We start from the raw sequence: 15,784 nt of genomic DNA on the forward strand, positions 1-15,784 counted from the left end.
ATGCCACGAAACATCAGAAAGATCAGGTACGGTCAATTTAAGAGATGCAGAATAATACAAAGGAAAAGGTAGTAAAAAAAAATAAAAAGAACTTTGAGTTCAACTGGAGTTTTATAACAAAAGGACTATATTCAAATATACTATGGGATTAAAACATCACAGAACACAAGACATTACTATGAAATCCATGATTAATATGAGACAATACATTTCCATACAACAATTGCTGAGATCCCCAAACTTGGTTAAAAAAAATAAATCATTTAAACTACAAACCTAACATACTTTCAAAAAGGATTACATGTTTTATTACACAGCACAATAAGCTGTAACAATTAAGACTGATCTTGAAGGACAGTGAGCTACTAGAAGTTTTATACATGAAAATTTTCAGTGGCGCTACACACCTTTTCAAAAAGTGATTCTGAAAAGACAACAAGATACGTGTCCTGTAACAAAATCCTAATTCTTTTCTGGAGATGGCAACTAATAGGCAGAGCGAATAGCACAAGAGTTTTAACTCTCAGCTCTACAATCACTAGAATTCTTGAATATGACTTCCCCCCCCCCCCCCCCCCCCCCCCCCCCGGCGCCAGCAAGCATACACATAGCTCTGCAACAGTGACAGCACATGCCGCCCTTAGCCCAGCTAGCAAACTAAAAAAAGTTTGGTAGATTATCCAGGGAGCAGCATAGTAGTCAGGCTGCAGGATCTGAACGTATCATGATAAGGGAGGTCACAGAAGATAACAGGACAGTAGAGGACTCTTACTGCAGTGCTGGGATACAGCAGCAGACAGGATACAAATCTACAGAAACTGGATTTTGTTAGCTCTGCTGCTCATAGAACAATTTGTTTCCCTTGTGTTTTACAGATTTGAATACTAATATTTCTGCACACTGTAGCTTTGATCACTGCGTTAAATGTAGCTCTACTGAACGAAAGGATTAGTTTGTCCAGATTGGCACAGCTATGACTGTGATACAAAGAGAACCCCAGGGAAAAATCTTTGAAGATCAAGTGCATGCTCAATTTTGTAGGCTGAACTGGCATTAGTAGCTGAAGGTGGTTTTTGTCATAGATATAGTTTACAGTATGATACATATGACAATACTGCAGTTTAGTATACAGATTATAAACATTTTTAGATTACTTAAATTTGTCTTGCTGTTAGAAGGGGCAATGCCACACTCCCCTTACCCAAAAGGCTAAGAAGTCAGGCAGCAGTAGCACTCGTGCTGGTTCACAACCAGCTGTTTGGAGCACAACCATAAAAGCCAAAACGGGATGAGTGGGAGCAAAATCACTCCTTTTGGTTGCAGCACATACTCCACACTGGCTTCAGCCGGTCATCAAACCACAACCATGAGTTTTCTGGGCACAGTTAAGCTCATCTAATGGCCAGCCAGTGCTCAAAGGATTCACTACCAGCTGTGCATCCCCCGTGCCAGCTCTAACACACATCCCGTGTCACATGGAGCCAACTCAATGCGATGTTTAGTTCCCTTTTCACTTAAATTCAGGGAACTAAAATGGCAGAAAACCAACAGCACAAAATCTATTACCAAAAAGTCAGATTAAACCAATAGCTAGCACAGGAATAGGTTGGGAGTGGGAGAGGCTGTTTGGAACCATGCCTTTCAGCAGCAACTAAGCAGGTCACACACAGTATGAATGACAACCCCACAAAGGACATCGTGAATACAACAAACATCTCAGGAACCTTCAATTTTTGCAAATTTCAAAACAATTTTATGAAAAGTGGGTAAATCGTTTTCAAGTTAAAGTTTCTCTCTTTAAAATCTTTGCCAGGTCATGCCTAACCTACACAATCTATTTTGTTCCCACCACACCGCAGAGTAAACAAACAATAGGAATGAGAAGGACCAAAATGGTAACATTTCTTTTGTGCCACCAAACAAGCTTTTGTTTTTCCAGTCATTCCCAGCACCCTTTTGAAAGGTTCCCACAGCAGGTGTAAACAACTCGTAAGCTGAGCAGGATGACTGTACATACCTCCTACATAGGCAGCCGGCAACCGCAGCACGTAGCTCCCCTAACTAGACAGCCACACATCTGCCCCGTGACATGGGACACCACCCACCTCTACCCTTCAAACACAAATCCTGCCTGTGCTCCTGAGTCATACTGAGTGTCACCTAGCGCTCCCGCCAGGCACAACCAAACATCAGTCATGGCTGAGCTTAAGTTTGACCCTCAGTTATTTCAGTATCAGCCCACTTCTTTTCTGTTGCATTTTAATAATTACTTGATTTCAAAATCATCAAGCATAATGGTATTCAAAAGGACAAATAACAACAAAACAATGTGCAAGATTTACCATGGCAATAAGCTATAAAGCTGGGAATAAACACAAAACCTGAAATGAAGAAACAGTATGTCCTGGAAACAAACCAAATGTAACTGTGAACGTAAGTTGTTTTGATACAGCAAGCCATGTCTAAGAACCACCCTAGTTTTACTGCACCCTCAGGTATGTAAAACTTTCAAAATTAAGCTGAACATCTAGACAAGCTAACAAACTGCCATTATGGAGATAATCGGGGTCATTAACACAAACACTCTTTGTATTACAGGTTTGAAAAATGGAAAGTTCAGACACCTGTCTATTAGGGCCCACATAAGTTATTCTTAGTGGGACCTATTTCACACATATTATCACTTCCCCGAAGACACGTCATGTCAAAACATAGCTAGAATTACTACTGTGTTACTAAGGGGCTACCAAAGCCTGCATGCTACTCTCGCCATGTTTCATGAACACAAAGTGGCTGTTCAGGACCATGTGCCACACAGCTGGCAGTGCAGAGCATGTCCAGAGCAAGACAAAGCCCAGCAAGCTGGGAATCAAGCAGTGACTAAATCTAGCTCTTAACCAGATGAGAGAGAGCACTCCGCTCAGAATCCACTCGCTACCATGGGTAACACAACTAACACGCCATGAAAGCAGAGGGGGTACAACTGCCCCCATATACCAGAGGCTTGTCACAAGGGTGTGCATCTTCCCCTGCTCCTGGCTACACAGAAAAGTTTGAAGTAGTTTAAAGTCTGGAGTAGGGTGAAACACAGAAGGTTAAATCCTTGTCTCCTTCCCCTAGGACTCTTGCAACAAGTAGCAAGTTAGGAGAAAAGCAATTCCCAAACATGGTGCCCCAAACAAACTGATTACTTCAAATTCCACCTTGCTGAATTATCCAATAGGGTCTGCTATCTAGGTATATGGAGAAATTAAGTGTCAAAAGTTTCTTGGCAAAAAAAACCCACAAGTCAAACCAAAACAGAACAAAAAAAACACACACACCCAAAAAAAACCAAAAAACCCACACAGAGCAACTTTGCTTTAGCATGATTTAAAAGATGCCTAAGATGCCCCCTCAAGATCCATAAAAACTGTCACTATTGTACTCTGCAGTAAAGAAAAAAAGTTACCTGTCACTGCAGTAATCTACCCACTCACAGAAATGCCACAGATCTGAAGACATATTCATCAGCTTCAAGACATATTCATCAGCTCTGGCAACAACAGACAAAACTGCCACAGCAGAACTCAGAAACAAACGTTACAAATAACTTAGACGAGGATTTCTCCACGATCACAGTTTCAGGGCCCTTTTCTATTGTGGTAGAAGCTCTCTTGCTTTGAGTATCACTGCACGAGTTAAAACAAAATGACAAGATATAAATAAGAGAACTAGGCACCATGGTAAACTGCAGGTTTACTGACTGCCTGACCCAAGCTCAGGGCCACAAGTTAACATTGCTTAGCAAAGCCACAGCACTTGGTAAAGCAAAGGTGTAACCATCCTGTCTTCAAAAGAGATTCAAAAGCATGCCAAGCTACGTGGGACCATACTGGCCACAAAAGATGAGTCGCATTTCTTCAGAGAGGCCTGGATCCAAAGTTGTAGTTTTGGTTATCATTATTAAGTGGTTACAGCCTTGAACACTGAAGAAAAAAAAAATTCTTTTAAAAACCAGCCTTATTTAGGCAATAGAGAGGCCAACAAAAGCCTGTACCCATTACTGTCAGGTCTAGCAAAGAAATGCTAGATTTTGCAGCTACTGCAATTGCTAGTGAGCGACTTCTGACGCATGAACTATGAATGCTGAAAGGCTTGCACTTGCCAGAGAACACATTGAGCAGCTCGCCCTCCTAAAAAGGGAAGCTGGGAAAAAGCTTGAAACCTTTTCTTCCCCACTGGCTTTGGCTTGTGCTGTTTTAGGTTTGTCAGTCCTTTAGTAAGACACATAGCTTGCCCTAAGTAGCCTGTTTATTTCTGAAAACATCGTGACTTATTTTCATTCCTGCAGATATCTAAGGACATGCATTTATCCTATAAAGCATATGACATATTTTACATAAAGAGAAAAATATCCTTTCACATGCCGTTTATAGTATGTCAACCCCCCTGTGAGCGTAGGCAGAACCTGCATGCTACAGCAGATCTAAGCATAAAGTTGCACCTTAAAGAAAACATGATAGACTTCATCCTGCAAAACGCATGCTCCAAAAGTATTCTCCAGCAACAGTGAGAACACAGCGCCCATGTGTGCAGTAAGGACAATATGCCAGTCAAAGAAGGCAGAGTTAAGCAGATACTGTCAACAACACACACCCTGGGTTTGCAGCTCCTGTCCTTCAGAAATTCAAAGCAATAGCCACAGCCTACAACAACCTGAACTCTGTATGACGAAGTTCGGGAGTACTTAATCCAAAAAAAAAACCCCGACTTCCACGTGCAGTCAGCTCTCCACCACCACCTTTAAGCTCTTTGATAATCCCAGCAAGGGAACACCCAGGGCAAGTCTCTGGTAACCTGTTATCACATCAAGGTCTCCTCCCACCTTACTAGCCACTCTGAGTGACTTTTCTAAAGGAGTAATGCTGAACAGGGAGAACCACAATCTTTGACATCGGACGAAAAGGCTGAGGAATTGGAGAAGAGACCATAGGAACAAGCATAATGACAATCCCAGGATCAGTTCAGTTTCCCAAGTTTCAAAGAGACATCCATGTGTAAAGAGGGGGACCAAGGACGGGAAAGAACGAATCCATGATTATGACCCAAGATTATCGCAGTGGCAAGACTCATTGCTCAAGGTATACAAAGTGAAATAGAGGAAATTTTTGCAACAATTCCTTCCCCCAATGTCCCCCTCTCCATAGCTCCAGCTCCACAAGGCCAGGTCTCACCACAGCACATGCACACCTCTCAGCTTCACCTGTGGGCAGCTCTCCTGCCTTGGTAAGGAGGCAAATCTTGTACTTGGAAAGTGTTGCTTCAGCTGTATGCCCTGCCCTCTGAGCACACCTCACATCAGCCTGCCTGCGCTGACGAGCGCGTAGCCTCCTCAGTGCTGCTTCTCCAGAGAAGCAACAGGCAGCTCACACCGTATTACTGCAAGGTTTTCAAGAAGGCAAGTACTTCAAAGCATTCACATTTTGGATGACTTAGACTAGTCGGTCTTTAAAGAGGAAGCATTACTTAACCTTAAACTACCTCAGAGTGTCCCTCTGCTATAAGCAGCCATCCAATTCCAAGTGATAAAGCAAACCAAATTCACGTAGGCCAGCTTAGCAATCCACTACCTGCTGCATGCTTCCCTGACACTGCAGCTGCTAGAAAGCAGCCTTGTGTGACCAACCAGAAACACAGCTCAAGCAATTTCAAGAAACACATTACTTCCACTCCCCCTCCAACATCCTCATGACCCCATGCCCCCATGACATCTAGGGCACATAAAAACATCAACCAGTGTCATAATAATGTATTTGGGTTACAAAATCCGAACAGCACCCTCAGCCTCTTGCGAGGTTGTTAAAGGGAAACTGCCTTTTTTAAATACAATCTGAAGTAAATAACACTGCAAAATGCATTGTACTGGTACAACTCTAATCACAGCCGAAACTGAAAACAGCACATATAATTAAAACATCCCATGCTGCTTCTTTTTAAGGCTGCATTTGTGGTTGGTCAAAAAAACTGGACAAATTTTGCGAGCTCGCAGTGCAACAGCCACCGCTGGAGGGATTTAGGAAGAGGGGAAAAAAAAGAGCTGTTTGAGAACAGATCTTGCCCTTGTAGCTAATTGCGAGCATGCACCTGCATCACACCATAATTGCACCAGCAACATCACACACACCAACGCTCCTCATCCTCGAGCACAAAGCCAAGCATCTTGGTTTAAGACGCAGGCAAAGCTTCTCTGAGTTAAGCAAGCTAGTTTTGGACAATAAGGACTATTTCACACACCTCTTCCCAGCCAAGCTATGGGTGCTGTATTCTCTAGCTGACTGTAACATCTTCAATTGCCCCAGCAAAACCTTATGGAAAAAATATTGTTTCACCCTTGTAAAAATAACTGCAATTTTTTCAGTGAAAACAAAATATTAAAGAGCTACTGAATAATAAAGACTTGTCTACTCTGCAAAGATCAGCAGTCTTGAAGAGATGACCACATATTATTTGTCACAATGAGCCTGATCAAGATTGAATGTAGTAGTTCCTTTTTATTCTGACATTCCTTACTTTTTAAGTACCTGACCATACAAACTAAATTATAACATAACATACATACATTGTTTCCAAATCTAATCAAGCTCTGAAGAGAAATCTGCTATTTCAAAGTAAATATAGAGAGGAAAAAAAAAATTAAAACCACCCACCCACAACATTATTACGCTTTTTTAAGCATAAACTTCAGGAATATGGGCTGCAAGTGGACGTACTTACAGACATAAATCATATACGCATTACTGACAACAAATGGCAAAGGCTATTAGAAAATGCTTCATTGCAACATACGCATTGATACAGGATGAACAAGCGGAGTGGCTGATCAGAACTACTGCTGGAAGAACTAGGCAGGATTCACAACATCACAACAGAATAATTGCTGCCATTCTCTCTCCCTGCCCAAGAAATGTTCCCTCGCAAGTGAGGTTCAACACTTCTCACACTCATTACAGCCAAAAATGCTTTGCGTATGCAAAGTTCTCAAAGGAGAAAAGCAAATGTGTCCTTTAACATTTAAGTAAGCATCTAATCAACCTAAGTCTATTTACTGATTCCAGCTGATGAGAGAACGGAGCTAAAACCCTGTTACTTTATTATTTCACCCATAATCCATATGACGTGAAAACTGGAGAACTGTATTTCATTTCCTATTGAACACCAAACTGTGACCGGTAGGTAGTGGACAAGGATCAAGTATTTTTCCTCTCTCCTCATACAGGAATTAGAAGGTATTCAACACAGCCGACAACTCATATATTCAAAATGAGTCACTAAGCAGTGAATTGCACACTCTTCCCTCAAAACCACCAAACACTTTGACCCAAGAGGAAGCCACTAAGGCTTGCCAAATGCACAGAAATGACACAGCCCTGGAACACACACTGACAGTGACCAGAAGGGTGTTTGGGGACAGGGACTTGTAAGCATATAGTGCTGCCTACAGCACTTCACAGACATCCACTGCTGATCACCGAGAGACATGGGATAACTGTGCTACAGTGACTTTTGCTTTAAGCCAGAACAGCCCACGTAAAAACCAGCGGCCATACCACCACAAAGCAAGACCAAGAAACTGGTTAACAATAAGATAACTTCTACGCTTATGTGGTTCTAGATCTTCATCAGACAAATATTTGAAGTCTTTGTAGCCTTTGCTGTCACAAGAGAGTATCCTGAAGTCTGTAGAAGTGATCCTGGTAAACAGATTTTGTCTATCCTGTGACTACCTGGATTATTTCAGTACAGAACCATCCCATCAGTTTCCACAAATTCACTAAATCACAATACTTGCTGTCACCGAAAAGCATTTTTTCAAGAGCGATTCACAAAACCCTCATCACCTCTTTCAAGAATTGTAATACACAGGCCACATAAAAGAAGGCTGAAGCAGCTCTGCAGATAGGGTCTTAATGTTATTTTTATTTCAAATGTAATGTACATATAGTCAGTTAACAAGCATGTGTTCTTCGGAAAAAGATCCAGAAGATTAGACTTGTTTGTTAAATACAGCCTGAATTTAAAAACGTGGTGACCAAAACATACTTAACTTAGTTTACTTTAAAGAGACAGAAGAATAGCGTCCCTCTCTGTTCAGTAACATCGCCAAGCCTAAATCATCACAGACCATTCCTTTCTTTTACTGATTCAGAGACAACAAATTCCACTGAAGTAATTAACAAAACTTCTACAAAGTGCCACGTGTGTACGTAATGAGGGAAAGTAAATTTGTCAGTCTAAGACTCTAAAGACAAAAACGATTTCTTTTCCTAAACTAAAAAGCTACTTATTACAAAACCTTCTCTAACAGTAATGCAAATGAAATTCACGTACTTTCTGATAAACACTTATGTTTCCAAACAGACATCACTGTAATACTAAATTATTCAGCTTGAACAAAGGAACTACATTGATTAGATCTAAGCTGCAACAGGACAGGAGGAAAACCTTAAACCTTGACAAAAGTAATTTTAATAAACTGATATATCTTCTTGAGATATTTATGAACCAGGAACACCAACAAGAATGCGTAAGTGCCATCAAGAGAGAGAACCAGGCTGCCACTAATAACACAGGATGACAATGGAGTGGGAAAGGGCAGACTTAAGTTTGGAACCAGGATGCAACATAAAAGCAAGCGTAATCACCGTATCGAAAAAAGGACATAGTACCTTTTAGCTCCTGTAGATATTAAACACAGCATAGCATCGGCCATCTGCTTAACACCATGGCCTGAAGAGAATGTAACTTCCTTTCCTGACCTCCTCGTTCCAGGGCCAAGAAAAGCAGAGAGTTAACTGAATGGCGAGTTCATCATCTTTTAGACTGCCCACCCCGACTCCATCCCCCTTTTTCAAAACAGCACCAATGACAGGGGGCTGAAGATACAGATTTTTTTTGTCTAAAAGATGAGCCTTCTTACCTGTCAACATTCTTGGTCTCAAAAAGAAACTGCAAAATGTCAGGTGCCCCATCTACCTTTGAACTTCCTACTGATGTCTAGGTTTTCCCAAGTTTTCAGAGGCTCTCTGTTTCTCAGTGGAACAGACAAGTACACAGTTGGGAAACAGACTGTAAGTACTCTCAAATGTGTAGCATGAACAAACTAAAACGCAGAGCAAGCACACATTGCTGGAATTCTGGAGTATGGCTTTCCATTCACACACATGTATTTTAGACCTTCAGCCACCGTACATTTCTACTACAATTTGTTTTCTCTGCTTTCAATTCCATCCACTAAAGGAAGCGCAGAAGAGCAGGACCCTAGCAACTGACCCACAGGATGTCCACAAGCTGTTCATTCTTCTCTTAATGAAGAGCCAGAGAAATCCTACAACCCTTCCCTACAAAGTCTTTCTAGGCTCTTTCCAGGGAGATGCAGAGAAAACTCATGCGGACAACAGGTTTTGCACAGCGTTACAATTTCTGGATCCTCTGATCCACTGAGTCTGAACACTGCCTCATCAAATAAAGTGACATTCAACCTACTCGCTTCAATTTTGAGAACATGCTCCTCATCTGTAACAAACCGTGTATAAATTTTAACTACTGAATAGCGCGATGTAATGCTGACAGACACAGATGTTCCTTCCCTGACTTAACTGCTGTGGTGGTGTTTTCTACAGTTAAGAACAAGTTAAGATACTCTATTAAAACAATCTAAGCTTTGCTGTAGCCTTATCTCAGAAGGAAATCCTGCACGCTACAGAAATACTAAAAAACAAAGCAGAACAAAACCCAAGCAAAGGGAGTCCCGTTCCCAAACGAGACCCTTCTCTCCCCAGCCTCAGAGCAAGGCTTGGAGCTAGAGCCAGGGCACTTGCTGGTGCCTCACGAAGCAGCAACTTCTCCGATAAACAGGAAGAGCCAACACCACTTCTGGCTTTCAAACTGCATGAAAAAAATGCTTTACGTGAAAAAGCAACTCCTGCATAACGTTTTCCCGTGACAACAGCAGCAGCACTTTCCACCCAAGTGTTATGTAAATGAGCACGCAGGAGGCAGCCACAGGGTCTATTAGGAGCCACTCAACCCTTTAAAGAAGAAAAAAAAAAAAAAAAAAGAAAAAAAAAACTACCCGGCGCGGGGGGGTGTGAAGCCCCGCCGGCCCCGCGGCCGTGCGCCGCGCCCCCAGCCTTGCACAACTTTCCGCCCCGGCGGTTCCGCTCGGCTGCCGCGGGCGGGGACGGGGGGACGGCGGGGTCCCGAGCCCTCCCGCCGCCGCCTTTGTTCGCAGGGGCCGGCGCTCCCGGGCGGGTACAAAGGGGGCGGCAGAAGTTGCGACGGAGACCTCAGCCCCGGCCGGGGGCGGCGACGCAGCTCCCCGGCTCCTCAGCCTGCGGCGGGCGGCGGCGGGGCGGGGGCCGGCCGGCCGCGGGGCACCAGACCGTGCGCAGCCGGAACGTGTGCCGCATGGGAAGCGCCGCCGCCGCCGCCGCGCCCCCCGGCAGCCCCGGCGCACCCAGCCCCCCCCCCCCGCGGCTCCGCTCGCTCACACTCACTTCTCGGGACGGGCTCCGCTGGGCTCTCCCTCCGCTCGCGGCGCGCACGCCTTCCCGCCGGCGGGGCGATGCCGGCGGCGAGGCGAAGCCCCCCTCCCCCGGCGGGAGGGGGCCTGCTGCCCCCTGTCCCGGGGCTGCCGCCGGGGGCCGGGCGGCTTCAAGGGGGGAGGCGGGTCCAGCCCCCCGCGGGCGGGCTGCGGGCAGGTGGTCCTCGGGGCCGGGCCCCGGGCCCGCTCCCCCACCCCCCCTCCCCGGCTGCGGCAGTCCCGGCGGCTCAGGTGCGCCGCCGCCTCCTCTCACATGGAGCCGCCGCCTCGCCGCCCCTGGCTGCCCCCCAGGCCGGTCCCCGCGGCGCCGCCGGCCGGCAGGCGAGTGCTCCGGGCCGCGGCCCCCGCCCCGCTCTCATGCACTAAGGGCGCCGCCGGGCCCCGGCTCCAGCGGCCGGGGGGGGCCGCTAGGGCCCCAGCCGGGCGGCACGGGGCAGCCGGGCGGCGGGGCTCGGCGCCGCGGCCGCTCCGCTCTCCGGCATGTGGGAGCGGCGGCGCGGGGCGCTGGGCGGCGCGGCGGGGCAGGGCCGGGCCGGGGGGGCCGGGCGCGGGGAGAGGGGGGCGGCGAGCAGCAGCGCCCCAGGATCCGCTCGCTTCCTGCGGCGCCGGGAGGGGGCGGGGAGGGCGGGCGGGCGCGAGAGAGAGAGAGAGAGAGAGAGAGAGAGCGCGAGCGCGGCGGCGGCGCGCGCGGATGACAGCCGTAACCCGGCAACAGGCCCCGCCCTGCCCCCGTGCCGGCGCGGGGCGATGACGCCACGGGAGGGCAAGGTGGAGCCGAGCAGGTACCGCCGCGGCCGCGCGGTTCAGCCCGGGACAAGGGGGCGGGGTCAGGCGGCGGGGCCGGGCCCGCCCCGCCCTGCGCGCAGCAGCCGCGGCCCGGCTCGCCCCGCCCCCTCCCGCCGCGCGGGGCAGCTCGCGAGCTCAGCCCGGGACGCGATGGGCGGTGCTCGCTCACCGCCCCGTGACGTCATGGCCTCGGGGTGGGGCGGGCCGCGCGGGGAGGGCGGGCCGCGCGGGGAGGGCGCGAAGCCCCGGCCCGCGCGCACGCACGTGCGCGTGCCCCCGCCCCGCGGCGGGCGTTGGCGTTGCCATGGGAACGGGCGGGGCGGGAGCGGCGGCGGCACCGGGCTCGCACCGCTTGAGCTCCGTAAGCCCAGGGGCCGCCTGGGACAGCCACCCCGCCGCCCCTTCCCGGGCCCGGGGCCTCACCTGCCCCAGCTGGGCCTCCTCACCCTGCCTCCCCACAGCACCGCAGAGACCTGGGCGCCCCCAGCTCGGGCGTCTGGGGAACGGTTGCACAGGCCCTGCGCTCCTAACGATAACGCAACAATTACAGGAGCCTCTGGCATTTATTGCGGAGTTGTGGCCGTCATATGAGAGCCCTGCCGGGGTTCCTCTAGTACAGCGAAGCAGAAGATATGATGCTGTTCGTTGAGCACAAGGATGAAATAAAATACTTAATTGCCGCTCAATAAGTGTATGGGATGGCTGCTTGCAGCATCCAGCCTGTGTACCGAGAAAGGCTTAGGCCCTGTGGACAGAAAAAAAAAAAAAAAAGCGGTATTTGTTTGTGTTGCTATCGTGAAAGCATACACAAGAGCAGAAGTGAGATGTAACTGGTGTAACTTAGGTCTGGCATTTGCTACCTGTGGAGCGACGGCCTGTGCCGCGCTGCCGTACCCGCCGGGCAGGCCGCAGGCCACAGTGCTGCCAGCCCCCACAGCCCTGGCCCAGAGCTCTCTAACCGCGCCGAGAGGCCGCCAGTGCCCGCTGGCTGTTTCCCAGCTGCTGGTCAGCTTTAATACCGCCACTTCCTCTCCATCGTCTTACGCTTGATGGTTTTCTACCCTTCCCCATAACCTCATTTACTTGATTTCCCTCTGCCTGTCTATGAAGAGCAGATGTTCGAGCCTACCTGAGTCTCCAAACCTCTCCCTCATCCCCACATCTCCCAGTCTTCAGAGCTGCAGCCGGGTGCCTTCCTCACCGACTGAAGATCTACACCTCAGCCGCTGCCCAGCTTAGCGCTTTCTGTCACAGGTTGGCAGGGGGTGCTTTTGCAGACAGCAGCCTCCTTCACTACCGAGCCCTGCTTCCTCACCGAGCATCGCTCACCTTTCCCACAGAATGACAAAGCAGCCCGGGAATAAATACATAGGTAAATATGTAATCAGGTAATTAATTCAACCTTTATATTCCCAGAGCAGGCAGGAATTAAGTCTGCATGAGTAATCTAATATTTTCATTTAAAGTTGTTTTGTTGGGTTGGGTGGGGGTTTTTTCCCCCTAAGTTTACAAAAACACGTGCATTTTTTGCCCTCTACAAAGGAAACAGCGGTGCTAAAACTTACATCTACGGTACAGACCCCTGCCCCTTCAGCTACGAGAACAGAGGTCTCTCCCCTCAGACCTTATCCACGTCAAGGGGTTCCCAGTTCCTGCTTCTTGGACCTATTGCCTGTTCTTCTGGCTTTCCATTTTATTGTGGTGTTCTCCCTCTGCCAGTTGAATAATAGATTTACACATAGATCAAACATATATGGGACGCTAATACTGAGTACATATTACTTGGCAGTGAAGGAAAAAGTTGGCTGTCTAATCAGCGTAGATCACTGAGAATGGCAGATGCATCACTCAAGAAACAGAAAATCACTACCAGCATCAATAACTGTGCTGAGTCTGTACGTGGATTTAATGAAAATGTTACAATTTTTTTATTAGTCACAGATTAAAATGGTTCAGCGCCTACTCTTTAATGAAAATGTGGTCATGACTGACTGTACTTCAAACAGTAGGGATAAAAATAGGAATTGTACTGCAGATCAATGCATTGGCAGAACTAAGCAGGGAGATTAACACTGTCATATGCCAGACTCTAATGCAACCACACATACAGTTTCAATAAAACTTATTTCAAAAATAAAACAGAACAGTTTTAAGCAGAACTGTATTGTTTTCAGCATACAATCCAGTGAGAACATACAAACAAAAAAAAAAAACCACAAAAAACCCCCAAACCAACTCTTACCAGAGGTTATTACTGTGCATGAAATAGTGACAGAGCTAGAGAAACACTGCTTTTAAGCACTCTGTCTAAAGTCTGAAGGGATTCCTGCTGACTGGCTGGATGTATTTTTTTTCCTGTGGTGTTTTTAATCTTGATGAACTACCCTCTGTACCAGAAGTTGGTATTAAGCTTAATCGAAAGACTGCGATCTATTATTTTTTTATTATGCTTAAAACGCATATATGACAAGAACTGCACTGAAATACATTAAAACTTCCCCATGACCTTGGTAACTGAAAAGATTACATGCTAAAAGACATAGAAAAATTAGACAATGATTTGAAAATGTGAATTAGCCAGGGAGAGAGAGGGCACATGCATTACTAACAAATCTACAACAAAATTGTTATTGTAGAAGAAAGCTGACCTGGTCTTGTACAATGTCATCTTTGAAATAGTATGAATAATAAGGTGAAATAACCAAACAAAAGGAGCAAATTCAAATACTAACCCACTATTTTTTTAATTTAATCCATTTGCCCATATTTCCCATTTTATCAGATGTCTGTGATAAGTTTTGTGAGCTTGAAGTGCTGTTTCCAGACAAAGAGAAGCATAAAGGATTTCCTTGTGTGGGAAAAACATGGACCCAAATTAAGTTAACGCTGAAGGAGGCCTTCTGTACAAGGTTTGGTCCATTTTGACTAATGCAATTTAAATTCACATCCTTACCCTTTTTAAAACTATTTGCCCCGAGTGTTCACAGATAGATACATCCTAATGGGTTGCACTGCTGTTCATCACACTGCCTGCAGAAATTAAAATGGAAACTGAGCGCTGTCTCAGGCAGATGGTTCAGCTTCTCTAACCTGCCCATACCCGAGGCTCTATGTGTCGGGGGTTGGGGTGGGAAAGGCAGGCAGCCCATGCATTGGGGTCACAGGTGGTGCACACATGTGGGGATCCAGGGCTGGGGAGGATTTCTCAGGCAGGGCTGCTGCCTAAGAAACAGACCCTTTAGCAAGACTCCTGTGAGGAAGGAGTCACACTAGACGCGAAGTCCTGGCTTGCAGCAGAGAGTGCTTATCCACGTTTTGGGTCCCCCCTGCCGAACACAGGCCAGAGCTGTGGGGAAGCCGTGCTGTCACGCTGCAGGTGTAGGAGGCAGCAGGCAATGGAGTGGGGGATGCCAGATCAGCAGCTGTCTTAATCACATCTCGTTATGCTGGGCAAGAAAACAAAAAAGAAAAATCTCAGGGGCAGACAAAAGGTAGCAAAATGTGCAGGATAAGCAAGTGACAAGGGAGTAGAGCCACACTTCTTGTTGCTAGTGAAATACAGATTAGTTCATCTGTCTCGAACTTCACCCTACTAGCTGCAGTGCATATGTTGCACATAGGCTGTCAAAGCCTTCATACTAAATCTACTAATTTAGACCGCCTGCTGCCACTTCCTAAATGGTATGAACCATCCTATCTATCTGATACATGCAAGGATATAACATACTTCAAGTGAAGAAAGAGCTCCTTTTTTTATAGGCAACCTTCCTAGCAAAGTCACGGGTAGTTCTACCTTTAATTCCCAACAAATGAAACTGCTGCTCTAGCTGACCTTAGGAAGGTCATTTTAAATACCCTGTGTGATGGAACTGAAACCTCCTCCCTCCCAGCCGCTAGACATTTTGTTCATTTCTATTTTCTCGCCGTTCTTTTCAAGAATGTTTTTAGAGTCACTGGTAAGACATAATTCACGTTTCTCCCATGGTTTTATTGAGCACCATAAAGCTGCGTGCAAGCAAGTTGCACCAGACTCGGACAACAGAAATATGGTTATAGATAGAACCTATTGCATTCAAACAAAATACAGAAGTTACAACAGAACCAACAAGAAAACAAGGGTGAAAATCTTCTTTCATTTTCATTCCTATAGGGCCTCATGGATATACTGAGCTCAAGCAGAATGTAAATTTTCTGTTCCAATAGAAGGAACAGGTAAAGAAAAAAGAGCTAGCCAAGATCTCATTTTCAAGAGATTTAACAGCCTGACACTTCCCAGTTGCAGATAGCAAGTCTGGGAAAGAGAGAAGAGAGAAGAAACTTCCAAGATAGATAAGGCAAATTTTCATGGGTGCAGTCAACTAACTGGAGCCTATTTCTCAAGCCTCCTCCCTGCTTGGGAAATAAAGGGAATAA

The 15,784-nt window shown here is 46.7% G+C and overlaps 1 protein-coding gene across 1 annotated transcript in view; it reads right to left on the reverse strand.

Annotated features, from left to right (window-relative positions):
* Positions 1–15,784, reverse strand: part of FBXW7 (F-box and WD repeat domain containing 7) — a 216,423-nt gene that overhangs the window by 180,304 nt on the left and 20,335 nt on the right. Inside the window, exon 2 of the mRNA XM_080384885.1 lies at positions 10,539–14,817. The gene's annotated coding sequence lies outside the window, so the exon portion shown is untranslated. The remainder of the gene's footprint in view (positions 1–10,538; positions 14,818–15,784) is intronic.

This window comes from Falco punctatus, assembly GCF_963210335.1.
Source record: "Falco punctatus genome assembly, chromosome: 1".
In the NCBI taxonomy this organism is placed as follows: Eukaryota; Metazoa; Chordata; class Aves; order Falconiformes; family Falconidae; genus Falco; species Falco punctatus.